Genomic DNA, 26,203 nt, shown 5'->3' on the forward strand with positions numbered 1-26,203 from the left:
TCTGATTTTTGTTAGGATTCGGTCCCCAGTCCTCTATATTGATGACCATGTCTTTGCTGTCACATGACTCGCCAGTTGCATATAAAAGCTAGTCCTTCCATAGTGTTGGTGCTTGTAGTTGCTAACCTGTGGGTTCCTGGTATCCTGGTTCCTGTGTTTCCTGTTTCATGCGAGTTGATTCTCACGGGCTCGTGAGAATCGTTGGTCTGTTCCTTTTTTCTTGACCTCCTTTTGAATCTGGTTCCTGAGTTGTTTTTCCTGTCCCAAACCTGTCCCAAATCCCCCCCTTTCCCTTCGTTTTCTCCCCCTTATTGTGAGTTAGTTAGTGGTAGTTCCTTGTCCCTTTTTTGTGTTTTGTGCGATTATTGCACCCGTGGTTCATCCGCTTTAATATTGAGAGGTGGGTTTTTCAGGGGCTCCTGATTACCCCCCCAGCGGACAAACTGATTTCTTTTCCCTTCCCGGAGCACGGCGAAACTGTACCGGGTATGCGCAGTGTTGCGTTGTCCACTTGCCGTGCAGAGACCTACAGTAACCGCTCCTTGTCATTTTAGGTCGGAAATGACGTTTGCGGTCGTTCCGCGAGTGTGATCCCAGTCGGGAAGTACACTCTGTTTTCCACTAAGACGGTGTTTAGTGCCGTGTTGTATTTATCGTGCCCAGAAGTGTATCTGCCCATGCAGGTTTTTTTTTATTCATGTCAGCATACTATGACATGTTGTTTTTTACCCTGTAGTATCACGAAAGAGCTCCGAGTATACTTTCCCTACGATCAGTCCCATAGTCCTTCTCCAAGAGAAGTCATCTTGGTGTTGCTTATTTTTTGGACTGAAACCCCCTCGAAGCAAAGCCTGCATTCGACTTTGGTAAGTCCAGGTGTGGTATAATGCTGGATATGGTTGTCAATGATAGAGTGGGGACTGAGAACTTATTGTGAGGTGTTTTGTTTCCCTGTTCATGCAGGTGCAGATGCGAGGAGGAGGGATTTGTTTGTACTTCGCTCTACAGGGGTGGAAGGCTTGGTGTCTCTACTAATTCCACCCCCTTTTCTGGGTCATTGGCTTACCCATTGGTTACATCGAGTGAGTGGCTAGTGAGTCGGGGAAGTGGATTGGAACATACTTCGTTCCTGCAGTGTGTGGGTTGTGTGGGAGCCCAACAGAATTACAAGCCCACGTTATACTACACTGCCCGGATGAGTATGGATGTGGACACAGGACATATGGCAGGGGGGGGCACTGATGCCCCTACCATGCAGGATGTAATGGGAGCCCTAGCAGCCTTACAGACCCAGGTGCATGAATTAAGGCAGGAGAACGTAGGGCTGAGACAGGAATTGGGCGCGGTGAGGGCGCGAGAACAAATACAACCAAGGGGTCCGGCCCCTATATTACAGCCTGCAACGTTTCAATATGGAGGGGCGGGACAGAGCAATCCTGGAGGCGGGGCTCCCGTAGCTATCACTGTGACAACACCCGTTCCAGTTCCTTTGGCTCCGCCTGAACGTTTTTATGGGGACAGTGCGAAGTTCGGGATGTTCATGAATCAGTGCCAGTTACATTTCATGTGCAGACCTGGTGCCTTTCTCGATGACTCTGCGAAAGTAGCATTCACTCTCTCATATTTGGCTGGTACTGCTGCCCAGTGGGCTATACCCTTGGTGGAAGGCAGGGATCTGGTATTACGTGATTATGAGGCCTTCAAGGAGTTGATGCGGGGGTTGTTTGCTAAACATGCATTCATGCAAGCTAGTGACTCCGAATTGTTAAAGTTACGGCAAGGCAGGCAGGATCTCCTAACGTATATAGCGACCTTCAACCGGTTGGTATCTGAGACTCACTGGCCAGCGGAAAAGCGGACCTCAGTGTTCTACCAGGGTCTTAGTGAAGAACGGAAGGATGTGGTGTCGCAGGTGGTGGATCCCCCAGAGGAGTGTGCCGCGTTCATAGATCTGGTTGTGAAACTGAATCACAGGCTTTCGGAGCGACGTGGGGATCGTACACGTTTTCAGGTTTCCCGTGGGAACTTTATGAAATCAGAGGTTAAACAGCCCCTTGGGGAGCAGAAGTCATCACCGGAACCAATGGAGATAGGGGGAGTAAGGGGGCCTCTGACCCCAGAGGAAAAGAAAAGAAGAAGAGACAAAAATGTATGTCTCTATTGTGGACAGGGAGGCCATTTTGCAAGGGAGTGTCCTGTTAAACCATCAGGTGCAGGGTATGGAAAAAAGGTGGCATACGTACAGGTAGGAAGGACCCAACTCACTGAGCACTCAAGGGGTCAGTATGAGGTGTTGGGGGCAGTGGATTTGGTGCCTAGACATTTTGTCATTTCTGCTCATCTCTTGTTGGCCGCGCAAAGACGAGTACCAGTATCGGTGCTATTAGATTCTGGTGCCACTGGTAATTTTATTGATATCTCTTTAGCAGAGAAGTTGGGTGTTCCCTGTCAATATAAGAAGCAACCGGAACCAGTAAGAGCAATCGACGGGACTGAATTGTCATCAGGTTGCATCACCCGACAGACTATGCCTTTGCGGTTGTTGTGTGAAAACGGACACTCGGAGCAGGTGGTGTTTGATTTGATTGATGCGCCTTCATTCGGTCTAGTGTTAGGGGTTCCTTGGCTCCAGGAACACAATCCCAGGATCGATTGGGTGCAGCGTTTGGTGACATTGGATTCACATTATTGTTTGGGACATTGTTATAGTGAGGCCAGTGAGAAGGTCCCTTCGTTGTCCTGCGCAGCAATGGAAGGAGGTGGGGTTCCAGTGCAGTATGCTGCTTACAAAGATGTCTTTGACAAGGGTTGTGCCCAGAGCTTACCACCACATCGGTCTTTTGACTGTAGGATCGACCTAGTGGCAGGGGTTCCTTTGCCTTGTAGCCGCATCTACGCACTTTCTGAACCTGAGGAAAAACACCTCAAGGAATACCTGGATGAGATGCTAGGACTGGGGTTTATCCGTCCTTCTTCTTCACCTGTGTCTTCAGCAATCTTTTTTATACCCAAGAAGGAAGGGACGTTAAGGGCGTGTGTGGATTATCGGACCTTAAACAAGGCTACTGTAAAGAACAGGTACCCTCTTCCGCTCATCCCCGTGTTGCTGGACCAGCTCCGCAAGGCCACGGTGTTTACTAAGTTAGACTTGCGTGGAGCTTATCATCTGATCCGTGTTCGGCCTGGGGATGAGTGGAAGACGGCTTTTAAAACTAAACATGGCCTGTTTGAGTACTGTGTGATGCCGTTTGGACTTTGCAATGCGCCAGCGGCGTTCCAGTATTTTATTAATGAAGTTCTGAGCGAGTACCTGGATAGAACGGTCATTGTGTACTTGGATGACATCCTTATCTATTCTGAGACAGGAGTAGACCATCACAAGCATGTGATACAAGTGCTGCAGAAACTGAGGGAACATCGGCTATACGCCAAGCTCGAAAAGTGTCAGTTTGATGCCGTGGAGGTGGAGTTTTTGGGGTTCTTGATTTCAGCGGAAGGGATGCGTATGGACCCAAAAAAGATACAGGCAATAGTGACTTGGCCTGTGCCATCCACTGTTAAGCACATACAAGTGCTTTTAGGGTTTGCCAATTTTTATCGGCGTTTTATCGCACATTTTTCTGATATCGTGGCGCCCATGACTCGATTGTTGCGTAAGTGGGTCCCTTTTGTATGGTCCCTTGAGACACAGAGTGCCTTCCGGTTGTTACTGAAGACCTTTACATCCGCTCCTGTGCTGGCCCATCCTGATCCTGCCTTGCCGTTCTACGTAGAGACCGATGCGTCCGCTGGTGCGGTGGGTGGTGTACTGTCGCAACGAGAAGAGGGTACGGGCCATATGCATCCTATTGCCTATTTTTCTAAAATGTTGTTGCCAGCCGAACGCAATTACACTGTGGCGGAACGTGAGTTGTTAGCCGTTAAACTGTCTTTCGAAGAATGGCGTCACTATTTGTGGGGGGCCAGACATACGATTACGATCTACACGGACCATAAGAATCTAGAGTTCTTTAGATCAGCTCGGGCATTGACACCAAGACAGATGCGATGGGTCTTGTTTTTTAACGAATATGATTTCATCATAACATATAGACCCGCTGCTCAGCAGATAAAATCTGACGCACTGTCCCGGATTCATATCGATCCGGATGAGATAAGAACAGTGAAGGAGAGTAGACCTATGATTGACAGTGAGAAAATAGTTGGAGCGGCTTCGGTGGAAGAGTTTTTCTCTACTGTGAAAGATCATTTGCGCAGGATGGATCTGGCTCCATGGTTACAACTGTCTCAGGTGGTGTCCCGGGATGGGTTGTTATATCAGGGGGATAGGTTATTTGTTCCACCTGAGTTGAGAGGGAAGGTGGTGGAGTGGTGTCACTCCTCCTCTTTGGTCGCGCATCCTGTAATGGGTAAGACGAAGGAGTTGTGTTTGAGATGGTTTTGGTGGGAGACCATGGCACAGGATATTCAGAGGTATGTGTCAGCTTGTCCTGTTTGTGCTATCAACAAGCCCTCACATAGAAAGCCCTCTGGTCTTTTGCAGCCGTTGGAGGTCCCTCCCTGCCCTTGGTATACTGTCAGTATGGACTTCGTTACGGACCTTCCTTCGTTGTCCGGATTCTCCGCCATTTTTGTGGTGGTGGATTTGTTCACGAAGATGGCGCATTTCATACCACTTAAGCAGATCCCGACAGCAAAGGAGATGGCTTTGGAGTTTTTGACCTCGGTTGTTCGGTTACATGGTTTACCAACCGCTGTAATATCAGATAGGGGGGCGCAATTCGTGTCCCATTTCTGGACGGAACTCTGTCTGGTGCTCAAGATGGATATGCGATTGTCATCTGCGTATCATCCCCAGTCAGATGGGCAGATGGAGCGTACCAACCAGACGATGGAACAATACTTGAGGTGCTTGATTGCGTCCCTGTCGTGTGATTGGGTGACGGCTTTACCCATAGCAGAATTCGCCTACAACAATAGTGTACACACCGCCCTGGGAATGACACCGTTCTATTGTTCTATGGGATACCATCCTCGAGCGTTAGCTATCCAACCCACTGGGCACATGCCAGCCATTGATGAAGTGTGTAGGCGATTGAGTGACATCTGGGAAATGGCAAGGGTTAGGCTGCAGGAAGCCAAGGCTGCAATGAAGGTACAGGCGGACCGTCATAGGGTCCCGGCCCCTGGTTATAAGGTGGGCGATCAAGTGTGGTTGGTTTCACGGAATTTGAGATTGCAGGGGTCACGAAAACTACAGCCCCAGTATGTAGGCCCTTTTCCTGTAGTACAGGTGATCAATCCAGTGGCCTTGAAGCTTTTACTGCCATCGGATTATAAGATCCACCCAGTTTTCCACACATTGTTGTTGAAGCCTTTTGTTCCCTCAGATCAGGTTTTGCCTCCTCCCGCCCCTGTGTTAGTGGATGGACAGGAGGAGTTTGAGGTTCAGGCTATTCTTGATTCCAGGCGCAGGAGAGGAAGGTTGTTTTACCTGGTGGATTGGAAGGGATATGCCCCGGAAGACAGGACATGGGAACCAGCTGGAGGGGTGCATGCGCCTCGTTTAGTGCGGTTATTCCATAGACAGCATCCCCGGAAGCCCCGGCCGGTGGGAAGGGTCATCGGGGGGGGGGTACTGTTAGGATTCGGTCCCCAGTCCTCTATATTGATGACCATGTCTTTGCTGTCACATGACTCGCCAGTTGCATATAAAAGCTAGTCCTTCCATAGTGTTGGTGCTTGTAATTGCTAACCTGTGGGCTCCTGGTATCCTGGTTCCTGTGTTTCCTGTTTCATGCGAGTTGATTCTCACGGGCTCGTGAGAATCGTTGGTCTGTTCCTTTTTTCTTGACCTCCTTTTGAATCTGGTTCCTGAGTTGTTTTTCCTGTCCCAAACCTGTCCCAAATCCCCCCCTTTCCCTTCGTTTTCTCCCCCTTATTGTGAGTTAGTTAGTAGTAGTTCCTTGTCCCTTTTTTGTGTTTTGTGCGATTATTGCACCCGTGGTTCATCTGCTTTAATATTGAGAGGTGGGTTTTTCAGGGGCTCCTGATTACCCCCCCAGCGGACAAACTGATTTCTTTTCCCTTCCCGGAGCACGGCGAAACTGTACCGGGTATGCGCAGTGTTGCGTTGTCCACTTGCCGTGCAGAGACCTACAGTAACCGCTCCTTGTCATTTTAGGTCGGAAATGACGTTTGCGGTCGTTCCGCGAGTGTGATCCCAGTCGGGAAGTACACTCTGTTTTCCACTAAGACGGTGTTTAGTGCCGTGTTGTATTTATCGTGCCCAGAAGTGTATCTGCCCATGCAGGGGTTTTTTATTCATGTCAGCATACTATGACATGTTGTTTTTTACCCTGTAGTATCACGAAAGAGCTCCGAGTATACTTTCCCTACGATCAGTCCCATAGTCCTTCTCCAAGAGAAGTCATCTTGGTGTTGCTTATTTTTTGGACTGAAACCCCCTCGAAGCAAAGCCTGCATTCGACTTTGGTAAGTCCAGGTGTGGTATAATGCTGGATATGGTTGTCAATGATAGAGTGGGGACTGAGAACTTATTGTGAGGTGTTTTGTTTCCCTGTTCATGCAGGTGCAGATGCGAGGAGGAGGGATTTGTTTGTACTTCGCTCTACAGGGGTGGAAGGCTTGGTGTCTCTACTAATTCCACCCCCTTTTCTGGGTCATTGGCTTACTCATTGGTTACATCGAGTGAGTGGCTAGTGAGTCGGGGAAGTGGATTGGAACATACTTCATTCCTGCAGTGTGTGGGTTGTGTGGGAGCCCAACAATTTTCGCCAATTTTTAATGTATGCGCCTCTTCTATCCACCGTTTGTTTCTGTAGCCCGAATTCGAGGCGGATTTGAGCGGGCGATGTGTAGGTGGGTAGATGGATTATTGCCCTATATGCACGACTAATGGTGTTGTCCAATGTCGTGGCGTCTTTTCCTTGCATGGATTCGCTGCCATACGTGAGCATGGGTTGTAAACGCGCTCTTATCACCTGCAGAAGGGGGTCCAGTGACCAGTCTGGGAGAGCTTTCTTCAAGGGCTTTATCGACAGATAGAATGTTGTGCCCTTCCGACGAATGGCCTCTAGTTGGTGCTTTAATGAGCCTCTACTGTCTATAAGAACGCCTAGGTATTTATAAGTGGCTACCTGATCTAGCCTCCGTCTGTCCAGAAACCAAGCGAGCTTCCTTTTTTTGTTGTAATTCATTGTCATAACTTTTGTTTTATTTAAGTTGATCTTTAGTGAGTTGTTTATGGAAAATGTGTTGTGTCCAAAAGATGTTGGAGACCGATAGGAGACCGTCTGATGAGGACCAAGTCATCAGCATATAAGAGGTTTGATAGTGTGGTGTCGCCCAGCCGTGGGGCATGGGATTTGGCTTTCTCCCGTTCACCGGGGAGATCTGCGAGAAAAAGGTTGAACAGCTAAGGGGCTAGGACGCAGCCTTGTTTCAAGCCTTTGGTGGTGCTGATTTGCCTTGAAATGTGCGTACCGGAGCCCAGTTTGATCTTGACCCAGGTGTTGGTATGTAGCATTATCAGCTGCTGTAGGAGTGGGCCTGGGATCCCCCATCTTTCCAGCTTCTGCCAAAGTTTACTCCGGTCTACATGGTCGAATGCGGCGCTATAATCAATAAAGCACAGAAATAATGAGCTCTTGGTGGATTTTACCGCATCTGTCAAAAGAGTTAGCGCCATGATGTTGGTCGTTGTACTCTGGCCTCTGCAGAATCCGGTTTGGGTAGCTGGAATGATGTGCTTTGCGTTTGCCCAGGATGTTAGATCCTCCAGGATGAGGCCCGCATAATACTTTGCCTCAGTATCGACTAGGGCTATTAGTCGATAGCTGCTTGGGTTGTTCCTTTCACCCTTTTTATAAATTGGGCTTATTCTGGAGCCTCTCCAAGTTATTGGGCATGTTGCTGTTTCCCTTATTTCCTGGAAGACTGGTGCCAAGGTGTTACTCCAAAGGTCAGCGCCTTGTTTATATATTACTGACGGGATCCCATTAGGGCCAGGGGCACCCTCAAGTTTGCCTTTTGAGATTTGTGTCCTGATCCTAGCCGCTATTTCTGAGTGTATGTTTTCCTCTCTATATACAATTGGTGCGAGTCTTGTTGTTGCTTCCTCGTCCAGAGTTGCGATGTAGTGCAGGTGTAATTTCCTTGTATGGCCATTGATCGCTTCGTTGTTGAATATGCCGGTTTTGTCGGAGCTCTGATGCAGACCAGTTGTCCGGGCTCCGCCTCTGGGCTAGTACCCCGCTATGTTTTCGGTATTGAAGTGAGCTGATAAGTAATTTACCCAGTCTGATTCGGATATGTTAGAGTTGATGCTTTTGTGACCTGGCCGTTGGAGGGTGTGGATTAATTTCCAGAATCTGGAGCTGTTCTTCTGTTTTGAATCGTGTACAATTTTTACCCAGAGGTTGTCGTTCAGTTGCCTTTTCCTTTCCCAGGTCTTCTTCTTTAGCTGTGCTTTTAGAGTGCGCAGCTCCTTTTGTGGAGCTTCGTTGTTTGGATCTTTACGGAGCTGTCTCAGAGTCTGGTTTATTTCCCGTTTTAAGGTTTTTATCTCTGGTGTTATTACTTTTCCGAGTATGTTCCGTGGTGTGTTCCCTTTTTCGGTTTTTAGCTCTGTGGCATGTTTTGCTCCGAGTACCATTATGAATTCTCCCCGGGCATCTAGTGGGTTTTTGTATGAGCTAGATATCTGGTGCATGATTGTTTTTGCACTGGTTGATAATTCCTCAGCCTCGTCAATCTTACACCTTATTCGTCTATAGTTTGTGGTGTACTCTGTACCGATGTATCTTCTTTCCGCTACTTTGTTCCTGCAGGACATGCATAGTTTCACTTCTATTGGCAGATTGTCACTTTGGCCACTATCTCCTACCTTCAACGAGATGATTATTTCAAATAGTGGTAGGGTTGCGAGAATAAAGTCGAGGTGAGAGAAAGTGCTTGAGGAGAAATATGTTGGTGCTGGAGGTGTGTCCTCTGTGAATTGACCATTGAGTACTCTCAAATTTACCTGCTCGAGGTCTGTCAATAGCTGATTTGAGCATTTTGTATGTTTGTTTGGAAAGGGAATGGATTGGTTTGGGATTTTCCACGCGAGGTCCATTTCCTTTGTCATATCGTCAACTGGTTTCTCTCCAAAGAGATGAAGGTTGAAGTCACCTGCCACGAGTATATTCTCCATTTCCCTTTCCTCCATAAGTCTTGACAATTCGCTGACGAGTTCCCTTGCCCCTGATCGTCTGTGCTTTGGATGTATGTATGTATTTATAATGAATAGTGGTTGAGTGGTCTGATTGTTTATGGTTGTTATAGCTAGTGCCTGTATCGCACTGGGGAAAGTGATTTTTACAGTAATTTCTTCCATTGTTCCGATGGTTGATATTGAGGCGAATGACGCCAGGCCGCCTGAGCTGTGGCCATAAGAGGAGCCTCTGGTTGCCGGATGGATTAGAGTTGTGTAGCCTTGTAGGGATATTTCATGTTCTTCCCAGGTTAGCTGGAGTAAAATAAAGTCAAATGATTTTAAGTAGTTTGATATTTCGGGGTCCTCCAGTTTATCTGGGAGACTGTTGATGTCCCAAGTACATATTTTAATTTTTGGGGTGGCAGCTGTCTTGAAGGTTGGGGCTGTTGTTCTTTGTCAGTTAGTATCTCCTGCGGGTATTGTCCGCAGTATTGTTGTTCTATTTATTTCAAATTGGTGAGTTATTAAATGTTGTAAGTATGGTCGGTTGCTGTCAGGTCCTGGGGAGTAACTACGTGCTCCTTTCAGTATTGATTTGGCTATTTGAAAGCGTTCTTGTTTCCTTATTTATTTTATTTATTTAAAGGCTTATATAGCGCTAGACTCGACTCCCGAAGGAGTATCTCTGCGCTTGTTTCGCCTGACGGCTGCAGGACAATGCTCTAAAGGATATACAGAGGCTTATGTTATCTGAAACAAAAACGTCTTCAGTAACTTCCTAAAATTTAGGTAAATATTACATTGTCTCAGATTGAGAGGTAATTTGTTCCACAGACTGGGGCCCAAGAACGAAAGTGCTCGGCCTCCCAGTCGTGCTTTCTTGATTGGTGGAATCTGAAGCAAAAATTGGTTACTGGAGCGAAGAGTGCGTCCTGGTTTGTAAGGGATAAACTTTTCAGCCAGATACAAAGGACCTGAACCAAAAATGCTTTTATGGATAATACAGCAGGTCTTAAACTTAATCCGTTGCCGGATAGGAAGCCAGTAAAGTTTATCCAAGAGGGGGCGGGATGGAGTTCTAGGGGGAGCATTAAGAACCAGCCTAGCTGCAGTGTTTTGAGCCACTTGCAGCCTACTCAGGTTGTCATTGCAGATAGAAGAAGACCGTTACAATAATCCAAACGGCTAATTACAAGGGCTTGGACAAGGGTCTCTCTAAAAGTGTCTGCTACGAAGGGAAACACGCGTCTCAGGAGTCCAATTACCCGAAAGCAGGACCCAGTCGTTTGATTCACGTGTTCCCTTAAAGACAGACCTTGGTCAAGTCGTACGCCAAGATTTTTCACTGTCTGTTTAGGACTGGGGACAGGCCCCAAGTCTAAAGGCCACCAGTCAGGTGACCACAGAAGTGGGGCCTCCCCAAATAGCATGACCTCGGTTTTCCCTACATTGCATTGCAGGAAGTTGGAGGCCATCCAGCAGGACACCGCTTTCATACCCTCCGTAAAAGAATGTTTAATTGCAGGAGTAAGAGTCTGAAATGGGAATAGAAGCTGGGTGTCATCGGCCTACGACACCGGGATGAATCCATACGCTCTCACAAGGTCAGCTAGCGGGGCCACATACACGTTAAAAAGTGTAGGGCTCAGGCACGAGCCTTGTGGGACCCCCTTCGTAAGATCTGTAGGAGAAGAATGAATAGAACCCAAGTTGACACTTTGTGAGCGGCCTGATAGAAAACTCTCAAACCATTGCAGAGCCAAACCTCCTACCCCAACCTCCCGCAGACGACTGAGCAATATTTCATGCGATATGGTGTCGAAGGCTGCGGACAGATCTAACAGCACTAGAATCATGGAGCCCCCTTTATCTTGCGACATCCTGATGGAATCTGTCACAGAGAGGAGCGCAGATTCTGTGCTGTAGTTGGGTCTGAATCCCGATTGGGAGTGATCTAAGCCTCCCGACACCTCGATGAAATTTGACAAATGGGTGTTAACATGTGATGAAAAAGGGTTCAGGCAGATCAGGTCGTTTTACCCCTTTTCTAGGTTTGCCCGGCGTTAGCCGCTTCTCACCCAACTCACGATTACCCAAATAAAGAGGCAGGCGCTGGAGACTGGAAGGCAGGAAACAGGAGTTTATTTCCGACGGAACAGAACACGTCAAATCAGACAACAGGGTATCTTCTCGAGGTGCTCTAACAAGTTTCTCTACGGCTCCGTCTTTTATACACAGGTTTATGATGTACAAACATTCCTTATTGCAATAAAGACACTTTGAAGTACAAGAAAGGGCATGTTTGGGACCCCAGCTCCAGGCCCATTCCCATACGGACCGCTCTGATGTTGTTTTCCCCTCCCAAATGTGACATGTGATTGTAATCTGCAGCCGGACATTTCCAACAGGGCACAAGGGCAGGAGGGGGTGGTCAGATCTAAGGTTGGGCAGGCGATAAGATCATGTTTCGCTATGCAGGGCCGGAGGGGTACATCCACGAGACCTAGTTTTATGATGTGGGACTGGGTCGAGAGGCCAGGTGTAGCTGGGGGGGGGCCACCAGAAGAGAGGAAGGGTGTTCCTGGGAGGGATGCGGGGGTGTCGGTCAGATCTAGGGGTGTGAAGGCCTTGATTAATCACCGCTCCTCTGATGTGAGGCGAGGTCCTACTGTAGGAAGCAATAAACTGCATCTGTTGGGCTAGGTGATGGCCTGGGATCAGGCCGGGCAATCGGGCAGGGAGGAAGAGGTTACCAAAAGGGCCCGTTCTATGGGTAGGATGAAAGAGCGAGGGGGCAGGGGTTCAGCACGGAGACAAGGTCGTGTTTAGCGGTGCGTTTATGGCCCGAACAGGAGAGACCGGGGGCTGTCGGGGCGCGGGGTGCTTGCGGGGCTGGAGAGGGAGAGAGAGAGAGAGCGAGAGAGAGAGAGAGAAAGATGATGGCTATCGGCAATGGGCAGAGAGGTCATGACACTAAGATGGCTACTATCTACGTTCGTGATGGGGCCTAAAAGGGAACAAGATGGCGGGGCCACTGTTTCGTGACTTTCTTTACCTTCAACAGTGGCGAGGGTGAACACAAATGAACGCCGCTTATGTACATATACATTTTGTCATTTTCCACAGTCGCCGCTTTTTACATAAGATAGATCATTTCCGTGTTTATCATACATGTAGTCGTGTGTAGTCAATGAAATAGCGTTTGTCAATGTTGGTAGACTTACATATAACCGTGTGTAGTTGATGAGACATACGAGGTGGAATACATATAAATTTACATTTGTCGTACTTAAAAGTGACCGATGAAACATTTTACAGGCAAAAGTGGTTGAGGGAGGACTTTTTGTCCAATACAAGCAATTAGTCAAGGGGTGTAGAAAGTTCCGAAAAAAAGGGGGGTCTTCGCCTCAGTGTCCTTTTAGTAGCAAGTCATCACTGGTAGTTCGTTTTCTTCCGTTGGCGCTGTTGAGCACCGGCGGTGGAGCTATAGGTCCAGCTCGGGTCCTTCTTTACACGTCGCAGGGTGTGATCTGTCCTTTGCCGTTAGGCCACAGTCCTGTTTCCTAGCTAATCTCTCTTAAGGGTGCCTTATGCTGGGCACCTGCATTTCTTTCAGACGGAGTCAGAATCCACGTGGAAAGGAGAGAAGGGGTTTTGTCGGATAATCGAGGGAGGAGAGGGCGGAGTGGGACCGGATCTTTGAGACGGACCAAGGGAGCAAAAGGGTGATGCGCAGGCAGGTCCATCAATCGGGCTCAAAGGGCGGAGACTTCTGGCACGCGTGGGTCAACAAGCAGAGGGCTTCAAGGCAGCCCTCCATTCCTTCGTTTTCTGCGTTTGAGAGTGGTGCATCGTCCCGCGTCCCGTTGCTCTGCGGCTCCATCTTAGGTCGAGGTCACACGCGCCTCACGATCTGTGGCCAGGCTGTGCGTCACGTCCAGCCCCTCTCCTCCGGTGACTGTGTATCCTTGAATGGGTACAAAACAGGTTTTAGCGAACTGGCAAGAGAAGGCATTTATACATTTCAATTCCGTCCCAGATCTAGGTAGCTGGGGGTACGTTTCATCGGTCACGGTCAGAAGTTATCACTGTGGAGTATGTATACAGGCATGTCTACTGAGTGCGAACTAAGTCTATTTGGCGTTCATTCATGTCGCATGTGGCTTTCTGACCCTAGCCCTGGCAGTCTTTTATCATCATGAGAGAGGGGTAGAGGCTAAACACTCTTCTCTCGGGGAGCAACAGTTCAGCAGGGTCATCAGTTATACCTCGAGTTTACGGAGCTGGGGTCATGCGGGAGGAATGGGGACATTTTGGTCATCCGTACTAGGGGTGCGGGGGGGGTGGGGCAATCTGGGCCTAGGAGATTGTGTTTCTAACGAGCTGAGAGCAGAAGGCCACTGACGTATAGTCCTCCTGTAAAAAGGGTCAGATTAGGGGGACATCAGTCGTCTTACCTGTCCTTTCCTTTATAGCCAATTCGAGTTCTATCATTTTTACAGAAAAGGAGAGGTAGTAACATGGCAAATTACAATTGTTTTAGTTTCTGGCAATTTGTCGATCACCTTTGTGTTCGAAAAACCAATTAGGCTCGTGCCGGCGGGGCACAACATTACCACACAGAGGAAGAGGGAGCAGGGGTCGTTCGCATTTTAAATGAACTATTCGGTACACGTACAACATGAAGGGAAAGGACGAGAGAGAGAGAAACGTGTACAAAAATAGGCCATTTTGGTGCGCACAAAACACAAAACCGTAGGGGTCATATTATATAGAAACACAGACTGAGGGACAACGCAAATCCAGATACGACGTACACATGAATTCAGGCGAGGGGGGGGTACATGCATTTACATACAGAACTCAAGACAAAACATAGAACAGTACTTGGCCAAAGACATTTCCCCCTGCATGCTGCGCATCCTTAGTTTCCTATTTAATTCGCCTGGCTGTCTTTTGTTGTGGGTCTCTGTTGCAAATACTTATACTTTCGTCAATTGTTCGGGAACTATCCTGGTCGGGCTAGTACTTACGGTGGGATCTTTGAATCGGTTTTTTTAGCGAGTGGGTATCCAGGCTGAGGCAACGGAGGGTGTTAGTTGGGGAACAATGGGCAACTTCGAGTTTCATGGCGTAAGAATCTACTCGAAGGTGCACGTCATTCTTGGTTGCATTATTCGGGGGCCGGTTGGAGTCATATTTTTGTCATACTGCAATAACCCGCCAAATTTCTGCTTCAGGCCACCCCTCCAGTCGCTGGGTTCAGAGAGAGAGAGAGACGGTCGTTTCTAAGTGAGGGAGTGTTATATCTACGTTTGCTCGTCGTGTATAGGCACCAGGTTCATGCCCCCCTTTTCCCCCATTCCATCGGTCGTTCGATCATCCCTCAAGTCGTAAAAAAACATCTCTCTTATCAAACCAACGCGTGCAACGTATATCCAGCCGAGGCATACACAACTGGTTATACACGCGCGCATTCATATCACCCAAAATCGTCATGTCCTCAGGGGCAGCGCCCATGGATAATGTATCATTTGTCCTCGCGGAGCCATGGCGTGTTGCTTAGGTCTTTTCCATACTTTAGTCGACGTTCCGATGTGACCTGCAGAAAGAAGGGGAAAAAGAAGGGGTGGGGGCAGCGTTTTAAGACACATTCGCGTGCATAAACCCAAAAGGCTTTTTACTTACTACGTACTTCGACCTATCTCCGCGGGATGCAGTCCCTTCCATCTCGGCGTTTTAAGCCCAGGGGCTGGTGGTGTGGGAGGCATAATCATTTATGGACTGCACATTGCATAGATCGCCCGCGTGTGGTATTGCGGATCTTGTGGGGGGGTCGAAACAAAAGGGCAATCAGGGTAAAGTGGGTGAACTCGTGTTCTTCTTCGAGGAGTCGGGGTGGTCTACAGTGGTACCGGGTCTGGTTTAAGGGCATCTGAAACAATTTCCCTGAGATATGTGGCATACAAAGTAAAACAGAACACCGGGGCCTTTATCGATTGCCTTAGGTTGCACAAAAGTAAAAAAAAAAAACACACGCAACAAACTTGGATCATTCACATTTTCAATATTTCTGGGTACTTCGCTTTTTAACCTTTCAGTAATCGACTTGCTTTATTTCGCCTGTATTTTACGTAGATCGGAAACAAGGGCTATGTATTCGAACTTACCAATCCAAAAGCTACGACTATATTTGTTTGTCACAAAATCTTTATTTAAAAAATGTTGACGTACAAATGCAGGCCTACAACCACGTGGGCCAGCCACGGAGCAGACTGGAACTGTACATGAGGGCATATTTATCTGCGGAAAACATAACTGAGTCGGTTGTTATTTTATTTCATCAAGGTACGATAAGTGCAATAAAATCATATCAAAAATTCATTGTGGGTAAGTACCATCAGTGTCAAAAAGATTCGAACCTTCAATAATACTGTAATCAATGATGCGTCAGAACTTAATATCAAATTCATTGTTCGAATGTTCAAGCAATACTCATCCCCTCCCGCCATGTGCTTCAAAAACTGCATACATATCTCATGATATCAAGTCTGAGTATCCGGAACACAACGGGGAATTGCGAGTTTCGTTTGTATCGGCACCATTTTGCGTGGGGTCAGGCGAGTCCAAGTATAGTCAAAATGTCTCCACCAACTCGTGGTCGGACCAGAACCTCTTTCGGCAGTCCAGAAGTTTTGTTAAGGGGCAGCAGGAGGGACCGGCGACATGAACCATCAATCAAAGAAAAGGGAGGGGCAACAATCTTTCCTACCGGGTCGTACTGATGTTCCACCGGAACTGATCAAATCGGTAGTCTGCAGTATCTTGGGTCATTCAAAACTGAGGCTGGCGCCAGCATGAGGGCGCCGACGTCTCGTGGCTTCGTCTTGGTCGTTCTGCGGGCAATCATGGCAGTCATTTCCCATCGGGGGGCGGTCGGGCCCGCGGAGGTCGAGGGCCCTCCGCAACTCTCGTAGAATCTTCAAAGCTGAGGAGAACGTTTCTGAACGGAGGACTCGTTTTTCTAGCTGGCCAGCGACCAGGCCATCCTTGCACGCCAGGTTCGTTCCTGCAAGGTCGACCGCCATTTTTAGGAGTTCTGCAGCTACCGGCAGTCACTGGGTCAAATGAGCAGACGGACTCCGGCCTGTTTGGTGAGGCGTTGTAGCACCGCCACAGTGGACAAGACCCTGCTGGGTGTGTGGAGCGTCCCTATACTGCAAGAGTGGACGAACCCTTTGCCGGGTGCGTGGAGCGTCCCTGCACCGCAAGAGTGGACGAACCCTTTGCCGGGTGCGTGGAGCATTGGGGGTGCAGCTGAGGGGCCTCCACCTGGGGAGGCGGGAGGGGCTTGTCCGCGCTGCCTCTCCCTCCCAGTGCACCCTACGGCGTCTCGCTGACATTTGTTATGGCCGGACCAGGCGATGAAGAAGAGGGGGGGTCGGAGGCATATGCAAGACATCCCCCCCCCGTGGCCTGCAAGGCGCCGGGAGAAGAAGGGAATGGGAGGACCAGTACATCTCGGGTCGGGCCTATGCCTTCTCCGGCCGATGGCGGCCAGCCGCTCTTTGTCACGGCTCCAGGAACGGGTCCCTTGGTTCATCCTGGGGACAGGCCTTGGCGCGTGGTGTCGCCTCCGGACTATTCGCGTAATGGTTCTCCACCCCAGGCCGCCGCCGACGGCTTTTGTAGACTTTCTGACGCCCAAAAACCTACTAGAAAGTAGCCCAAGGTAGCTCAACATTGCTACTTTGGGGAAGGAGGGACAGGAACGGCGTCAAGCAGACGGCGAAATGCATTGTGGGTTTGTTGTTGCAGCCGTTTGCCGTGTAAATAGTTGTTTAATGTATTTTTGTTCAAATAAAAACGTTTTAACCTGTTACTTTGCTATTGCGTTGTTTTATTTCTAATATTTGCCTGGGGTTTGCCGTTAATTGGGCGGGGTGGTCGGTGGAGCCGAGCTGTCTCGCAGTCATCATGGCGTTGAGTTCGGCTTTCCTCTCTAGTTTCATATTTCCTGAGGGGTTGTTCCTAATGCTTCCATTTCAGTGAGGTTGAAAAGAGATCTCATCAGTGGCCTACTGATTTTACTCGATTCCTTTTGTTTTTCCTAACGATTCTTATGTTCTTTTATTTGCTAGCACGATACAGCGGCTAATCCGCATTGTCTTTATATATGTCCTTTTTATTAGGGGTGTCCTCCGGTGGAGCCAGATGGTCTACCTCTAATAAATGGTCCGGGCTGAACCAACTACTGAGCAATGGGGGGGGAGATAGGCATGAGGGGTTACAACGGGGACAAAAGTCAGCACTACCTATCCTTCACTACTTTGCGGAGACTAGGTAGAATATTTCTATTCTACAGTATTCGCAAATAGGGAATACCCAAAGAGAGAACCAATTCCAAACAGTCAAGTTCGGACAAACAATCAATCAATCAAATGAGGAATACAATAGGCGCGACGGGTTACAACGGGGGCAAAAGCCTGCGCTACCTACCCTTCACTATCTGCAAAGAGAGAGGTCTTCCTGTTCCTCTCTGTTTGTAGGCAGAGAAGATCCTGTCCAAGAACCAATTCCGAACGATCAAGGTCCGGTCAAACAATCAATCAGTGGGGGATAAAAAATAGGCACGACGGATTACAACGGGGGCAAAAGCTTGCGTTACCTATCCTTCACTATCTGCAAAGACTAAACAGAGTATGGCGGCTCTGTGCTTGTTTGCAAATAGAGAATGATCCAAAGAGAACCAATTCCAAAACAATAAATGCTTGGATAACAATCAATCAAATGGAGAGGGAAGTAGGCGCGACGGGTTACAACGGGGTCAAAAGCCTGCGCTACCCACCCTTCTCTATCTGCAAAGGGAGAATACTCCTATCCTTCCCCGTTTGTAGACAGAGAATCTCTCAGGACAAAACAATCAAAATGCGTAATACTAGTATTTTCCAATGACAATCAAACAATCAATTCGCAATTTGTCGTGTTTACACGACCTTACCCGGACCGCATGGACAGTTTCTCGTCTTCTGTTTCCAGCGCCCGATCGTCCTCTATTCTCCGTAATTGCTGTGGCACTCCTGATGGTTCCCAGTCAGGACCGTAGATCACTCGAGAGAGGTCTGTTCGGAACCAGTGAAGTTCGGATGATCGGCTGCCAGACAAGGGTCTATCAGGCAGGAGCTCTTCCCGATCGTAGCAGTCGTTCACTCTGTCGTTGGGACCTCTCTCACTGGATCCACGTGTCGCTGATGGGCCCCACGTTTGGGACGCCAATTGATGAAAAAGGGTTCAGGCAGATCAGGTTGTTTTACCCCTTTTCTAGGTTTGCCCGGCGTTAGCCGCTTCTCACCCAACTCACGATTACCCAAATAAAGAGGCAGGCGCTGGAGACTGGAAGGCAGGAAACAGGAGTTTATTTCCGACGGAACAGAACACGTCAAATCAGACAACAGGGTATCTTCTCGAGGTGCTCTAACAAGTTTCTCTACAGCTCCGTCTTTTATACACAGGTTTATGATGTACAAACATTCCTTATTGCAATAAAGACACTTTGAAGTACAAGAAAGGGCATGTTTGGGACCCCAGCTCCAGGCCCATTCCCATACTGACCGCTCTGATGTTGTTTTCCCCTCCCAAATGTGACATGTGATTGTAATCTGCAGCCGGACATTTCCAACAGGTCACGAGGGCAGGAGGGGGTGGTCAGATCTAAGGTTGGGCAGGCGATAAGATCATGTTTCGCTATGCGGGGCCGGAGGGGTACATCCACGAGACCTAGTTTTATGATGTGGGACTGGGTCGAGAGGCCAGGTGTAGCCGGGGGGGGGGCACCAGAAGAGAGGAAGGGTGTTCCTGGGAGGGATGCGGGGGTGTCGGTCAGATCTAGGGGTGTGAAGGCCTTGATTAATCACCGCTCCTCTGATGTGAGGCGAGGTCCTACTGTAGGAAGCAATAAACTGCATCTGTTGGGCTAGGTGATGGCCTGGGATCAGGCCGGGCAATCGGGCAGGGAGGAAGAGGTTACCAAAAGGGCCCGTTCTATGGGTAGGATGAAGGAGCGAGGGGGCAGGGGTTCAGCACGGAGACAAGGTCGTGTTTAGCGGTGCGTTTATGGCCCAAACAGGAGAGACCGGGGGCTGTCGGGGCGCGGGGTGCTTGCGGGGCTGGAGAGGGAGAGAGAGAGAGAGCGAGAGAGAGAGAGAGAGAGATGATGGCTATCGGCAATGGGCAGAGAGGTCATGACACAAAGATGGCTACTATCTACGTTCGTGATGGGGCCTAAAAGGGAACAAGATGGCGGGGCCACTGTTTCGTGACTTTCTTTACCTTCAACAGTGGCGAGGGTGAACACAAATGAACGCCGCTTATGTACATATACATTTTGTCATTTTCCACACATGCCTCTCAGTCATCTTGCTTAGATGAGGCAGAAGGGAAATGGGGCGGAGGTTGGATAAATCTGTCCATGGGAGAGCAGAGTTCTTGCGAATGGGATTTACAAGGGCCCTCTTCCATTCTTGAGGTACTTGACCCTCCTCGAGGGACAGATTCATCAGCGTCTGAATCATAGGGCAGAGCAACTTGCCCAGTGAGATAGCTATTTTGGCAGGCAAGAGATCTAGTGGGGATCCGGTTTTAACTTTGCCCATCAGAGAATGAACCTCACTCTGGCTGACTGCAGGAAAGGCGGTAAGTGTGCCAGTATCACGAGTGTTGGAATGCGAGGGGGTGATATGGGAGCTACCCTCATGGTTAGTGACCTTAACAATTTTGTCATAAATCAGCTCTATTTTGTTTTTAAGAAAAAACGAAATATCATCGCAGAATGATTGTGAGAAAACGTCTGAGCTTTCACAGGTTTAATAAAATCCTGTAGAATCCGAAAGAGTACCTTAGAGGAATTCCCAGCTTCTACCAACTGAGAAGTAAGTGGTTCTTCCTGGCCAACCTAATGTTTTTATGATATAAGGACAAGGCATCAGAGTGACTTTTTTTACTTTCCTCAGTGCGTGTTTTCCTCCACGTTTTTTCCAATTTCCTACAGCCCTGTTTTTCCAGTCTGAGTTGCTCAGTGTACCATGCCTCCTGGCGAGGTGCAGGGCGCTGTTTATACAACTTCATAGGGGCGAGAGCGTCAACCGCAGCTAAGATAGCCGAGTTAAACTTGGCCAAGGCGGACTCAACATTATCCGAGGCTGTGATGGAGTGTTCCACTAAAACCTTCTGGAGTTCGTCCAATGTCACTTTATGCCATTGTCTGCGCCAGAAGGAGGGAAAGGGGAGTCGTTTATTGGGTTTATCCAGGCCTATAAGGGAGCATTCAATTATGCAACGGTCTGACCAATTCACTTGAATCGGAGGTCGACAAACTATCTTAGAGCAGTTAGTAAAGATCATATCCAGGGTATGGCCAGCCAAATGGGTAGGGCCATTATTTTGTTTAGTAAGCCCTAGCATGGAGAGGTCCGAAAAGAGAGACGAAGTCTCGGAGATGTTAGATAGGTCGCCATGTATATTAAAATCTCCTAGGAGAAGAAAGTCCTCTACAGCTTTAAAATGGGGGGCCAATAGTTCAATAAGGGAGAGTGTAAAACCAGCACTTGGCCCTGGTGGACGGTAAACCAGGGCCCCCTTCCAGTGGACCTTGGATGAAGAGCTGATTCGAAAAACCATAATTTCCATCAGGGGGCTGATTTCCATCCAACCCCGCTTCTTCTTCTGGATAGTCTGGCCTTTTTCCTGCTTCGAGTTTTATTCCCCACTGGGAGAATCTGAGTGATTCCCCCAGGATTAAATTTGCTAGATCGTTTGTTTTCCAGGTGGTCTTTGTTGTTTCGTGACCTTGTGGGTTGGTGGCGGGGAGAAATTCGATTACGAGCAAATCTGTTGTATTAATGTTTTTTAGTTTATCGATTGAGTTGATGAGCCTTAAAATATTGCCCCTGTTTAGGGTGTCCACTCTTCCTCTAGATTTAAATTCTGGAATGAAGAAAATAATGTCCAACTCTTTTTTCCCAGGGGACAATGTTTGCTGGTGTATGTATGGCTCGCTTTGGTTAGCCCCGTGTGATGATTGGATTTTAGTTGTTTTGGCACAACATATTATACTCGCCCCCTGGGGATGCTCCTTTGTCTGTGCACTGGCTACTTTAGTGGTGCTTAATTTCCTAGAGTTCCTCATAGGCTCGTGGGTGGTGGCCTCGGTTCTATAACAGATGCATTTTTTGGGGGAATCAGCGGTTGTGAGCTCTGTATTGGCTGTGGCAGACTCCTCTAAGGCCTGCTTTGTGACCTCCGTGGCAGGTTGTGTTATTCGCTACTGGTGGGTTGCCTACCGGGGAATAATTTTTACTTTGTCTTTCATTTGCCAGTTTGGGTAGGTTGCTAGGTGGTGAGTTATTAGTTTGGCCGACGGGCTTCAGCTCTGTCTGTTTGCTGAAATTCTCTTTGGGTATCGGAAGTACTGTCTCTACTGCGCTTAGTAACTTTGCGTCTGGTGAGTGTTTGTGTGAAGATGATGACTTTGTGTGTCCGTGTGGAGCTTAGTGGCTCCTGACTGCTCCTTACCCCACGATGTAATTTGAAGATTCTCGTCAGTACAGTCTACTCCTGCCGACTTTCTGTTCCTACCCTTTCATTTTTGTTTGCGGCGTGCACGCGCGTTTGTTGTGCTCTCTGGATCAACCCTTTCTTTAATTGAGATGTTTTGAGGGGACTCTTCTAATGAAACTTTGGGTTTTGGTGGTTGGCGCCCTTGCGTGATGATTGCGTGATTGTCGTTGCGGGTTCCTAGTGGACTTTTGTTGGGGGTTGATCGGCCAGGCCTAGCCTCTGTTGTGTGGAGCGTTGTAATGTTTGATTTTAAATCCTCCAAAACGTTTCCCAGCATCGTGGGCAGTGTGGATAATGTGTCGATTATTGGTGAGCAGACGCAGTTTATTCATTCTATTTGAGTTAATTTAGCTGCCTCTTGTCCTCTTTTTATGAGGCCATTAAGATCTGCGAGTTTTCTTTCTATTCCCATAGTGGCCTCTGCTAGCATTTGCAGGACAGTCAGCTGCAGGTCTTATTTGTCAGATTGATACTGTAGTGCTGTTGACGAGAGCTGAATTGTATTAAGTAGAGTTGCCCAAAAGGTTTCAGTAGGGCCTCTACTCCCCTCGGTGGGCTGGTGGGAGCTCTCTTCACTGGTGCTGTTTATGGATGGCTTAACGTTGTACAATGCCACTAGGTCCGTTCCATTTTTGTGAGGGCAAGAAGGTCATGTCCCTGTCCGAAGAGAATGAGTCCCTATGTGCCATGTTTGGGGAGAGGTTTGCGGGGTCGTTTTTCGTTTCCTGCATTTCAGCTGTCAGAATGTCCCCTTGCGTTTTCGATTCTGCATGTGGATGGTTTTTGTATGCGTGTTATATTGTGCTCTCTTGTTCGTTTTTGACCTGTGCCTGCTGGTTGAGTAGAGGGGTATAGGTAGGGTATGGCTGGCCTCTTGTGGTGTTGGTAGTATGGTGCTTCGGGAGCCCTTCAGGCTCAAGAACATGTTTACTCGGTATATCCATCTCAGGTGCTAGCCCCATTGAGTTTATTTCCTGATCGCCTGCCCCTGTTGATGGGGTGATTTGACTGGTGTCCCCCTCTGTTGGTACTGATCTTCTAGCTACTTGTGCCCATTGTGGTTCAGCCCCTGTTGTGCTTCTTGTATGGCCCGAGATCTCCATTGAATTTGATGACGTGTGTATTTTTGCAACTGTGTGATTTGGTATCTGAGGCAAAGAGCGGTTTACACCAGCGGGGTGCAGTGGGGATTGTAGACCTGTAATGAAGATGTTAGTTGAGTATATGGCTTTTCCTGGATCTTTTAGAAAGGTAAATTTTGTATAGATTTTTGGTTGGTAGTAATTTTTTATTTTCCTTGAAGGCTAGTCTTCTATGTTGATTAGTTCATGGGAATTTTTCCTTTTTTCGCTTCTAGGCGATTGTTTTTGCCCTTTTGCGTTACCTTGCACTGATGGTGTTACTGGGCTTTGAGCTTTGCCTGTTGGCGCGCTTTCATTAGTGCAATCTTTGGTGTCATTGAGGTTACTTTTTCGTAAGACGGTGTTGTTGCTGTCCTTGATACTGTATGAGCTTGAGTTGTTTTTATCTGGGGTCTCTAGGCTTGTGGCCATTTCGATCCGTTTTCGTTTGGACAGTGGCCTTGTTAGGGGTCTTCTTTCTCTTCCCGATCTCATGGTAGTCCTACTTGATCCCTCTCCTGTGTCACCTGTGTCTCTCCCAGTGACTGCCCGGCTGACCCAGAGGCTGGTGGGGGTCTGCAGTTGGTAGGAAGGTAGGAATGCGACGGGTGGGTATGAGTGAGGGTAGAAGTAGAAGTAATGGGAATGGGAATATAAGAATATGCAAAATCTGGGTAGAGGTTTTACTCAAGGTGTGCAGTTCTGAGCTGGTCTGGTCTGGGCGGGGCGGGGGCCCCAAGCGCAGGTACACAGGGACACTATCGCCCGCTCAATTCACCTCCCGTTCACCTGCACACCAGCACACCGGCTCACCTGCTTGCATCGGAGGCTTAGGTGGCGGTCGAGGTCGCGAGTGCCTCCTGGACCGCTTCCCACTCGTGGTGTCTTTCAGGGAACAATCGCCGCGGTAAGAGCCTCCTGCTCCTGCTCCTTTCTCCTTCCTCCTTCCTCCCAGACTGCCTATGGCCTAGGGCTGCAACTTATGATGGGTGTTGGGTCTCTGCCACTGCCGTTTTTCCAAAGCCACACACTGTAGGCAGGCGAAAAGTGATGAGCGGCAGGTGGCAGGCAGGCAGGCGGGCCGCTCCGCTCTCGGGGGCTGAGACCGACTGTGGCCGAATGTGGCGGACGCAGGGGGAGCGGAAGCAGGAGCCTACCGGGAATGAAACCGGAGCTCAGCCGCTCTACCGCTCTGCCCCCCTCTGCCCCTCTGTTGCTTGTAAGCCCCGGGGGCTCCGGGGACAAAGCTCGACTCAGCGGCACTCGGCACGGTGGCACGGCTCTCCCCTCCTTCCGCCTTCCGCCTCTTCTGCCGTGGAGTGCTTCGGTGAGTTGAGCTCACTGCAAAACCAGGACTGGAAAATAGTAGCAGCCGGCAGAGAGCTCTCATGAGGAAAAAGTGAAGATGAATATGTATGAATATGTGTGAAACCCTCAGTTTCATTTTGTTTTGAATGTTTTTGAGAAGGTGAATTGGGCACAATACATATTTTATCAAGGAGTGAACCATTTGGTTTACTCAAAGGCAATCGAACACACAGGTGTTTTTATCTCATGCAATTTATTTCACATACTTTTTATGACGCAACAAGGCACCATTTCACAGGTAGTTTGTCAGAGGGTATTGCACCTATGATCACGGCGCATCTACCACTTTTATGTTTGACACGTTTCACCTACTGTAAAGCATGAGTTTGGATAGTGTTTTTTTATTTTACTTGTATTTTTATTAGCGTTGGGATGGTTCAGCATGTTTGCAGACATTGATACCTGGCTTTGTAATATGGAGTGAGAACCACAAGACATTCTATTTAGTTCATTTTTTGGGGGGTTCTGACATGAGGCCCTTGAACATCATATTAAAGTTATCCCCCTGAAGAAGGGTTCAAGTAACCCGAAATGCATTGGGGGCATCATAAGATGCACAATGAAAACATCAGCTGATTTGTTTAACAATGTTTGGATCTTTGTAACATTGTACAATTTGATATGAGTTTTCAATGATGTACTGGTTTGTTTTTTGCAACATTCAATTGAAATTATATTGAAAAATTAACTCACTGATTTCATTCCAGTCATATATCTAGTGTTTAATGTTTGGTCAAGTGAGCTATTATTGTGTTGAAACCTTAGGGGCAATTAAGCAATGCGCTTCTACAGTGTACGGAGTTTTCTTTGCACCCATTTCAGTGAAAAGGTTTATTTTGCCAGGTTTAATTGGCAGTTTAAAACTGCACACACACAGGCTGCAATGACAGGCCTGAGGCATGTTTAAAGTGCTACTTAAGTGGGTGGTATAATCAGTGCTGCATGCCCACTAGTAGGATTTAATTTACAGTCCCTGGGCACAGGTATTGCTACTTTCCAAGGGACTAAGAAGTACATTGAATATGCCGATGGGGTATAAGCCAATCTAACATTTTTTAAGGAGAAATCCCAAGCACCTTAGCACTGGTTAGCAGTGTTAAAATGTGAAGAGTACTAAGGCCAGTAAAAATGAAGTCGCCAAAATAGGAGGTATGAAGGCAAAAAGGAAGGGAGAAACTACACCAAGGTTGCAGATCAAAAAGTGAGTGCATAAAATGAATGTATGTATACCTGCTAGGGAATTACATTACATGATAGATCTACTGTTATGCAATGGAAGCATGCGCTGGGTGCATGTGTGCTTGCAAACAGTACAATACCCGAAGTGTTGTGCAGCCACACAGGGTGAATGTGTAGGGTGAAAGTTTGTGTCTTTGCAAGTAGCACTCCATGGCACAATACAGAAAAGCTACAGAAGTTAACAGTGCACAGAGCAAATGTGTGTGCTGAGTACAAGTGTGCCTCTGAGGGCACAATGCATGGAGGCAGTAATGGATAGTGTCTGTGCCATGGCCATACACAGAGTGCAAGTGTGCCTGGAATGGTACATTACATGGAGGACCCTGGGTTTCATTGTGGGTAGCCTAGGCATGCTTGGTGAAGACATGAGGAGTAGAGTGATCCTCCTAGATAGTTTTGTGTATTGGAGAGGGAGAGAGAAAGAGAGAGAGAGAGAGAGGGAGAGGAAGAGGGAGAGAGAGAGATAGAGGAGAGGGAGAGAGAGAGAGAGAGAAAGAGAGAGGGCAAGGGAGAGGGAGAGAGAGAGGGAGAGAGAGAGAGAGCGAGAGAGAGAGAGAGAGAGAAAGAGAGAGAGAGAGAGAATGAGAGGCTAGCCCTTAACTCTTCAAAGGGTGCTCTTTGATAGATCACAAAGAAAGGT

Source organism: Lissotriton helveticus, chromosome 9 (genome assembly GCF_964261635.1).
Source record: "Lissotriton helveticus chromosome 9, aLisHel1.1, whole genome shotgun sequence".
In the NCBI taxonomy this organism is placed as follows: domain Eukaryota; kingdom Metazoa; phylum Chordata; class Amphibia; order Caudata; family Salamandridae; genus Lissotriton; species Lissotriton helveticus.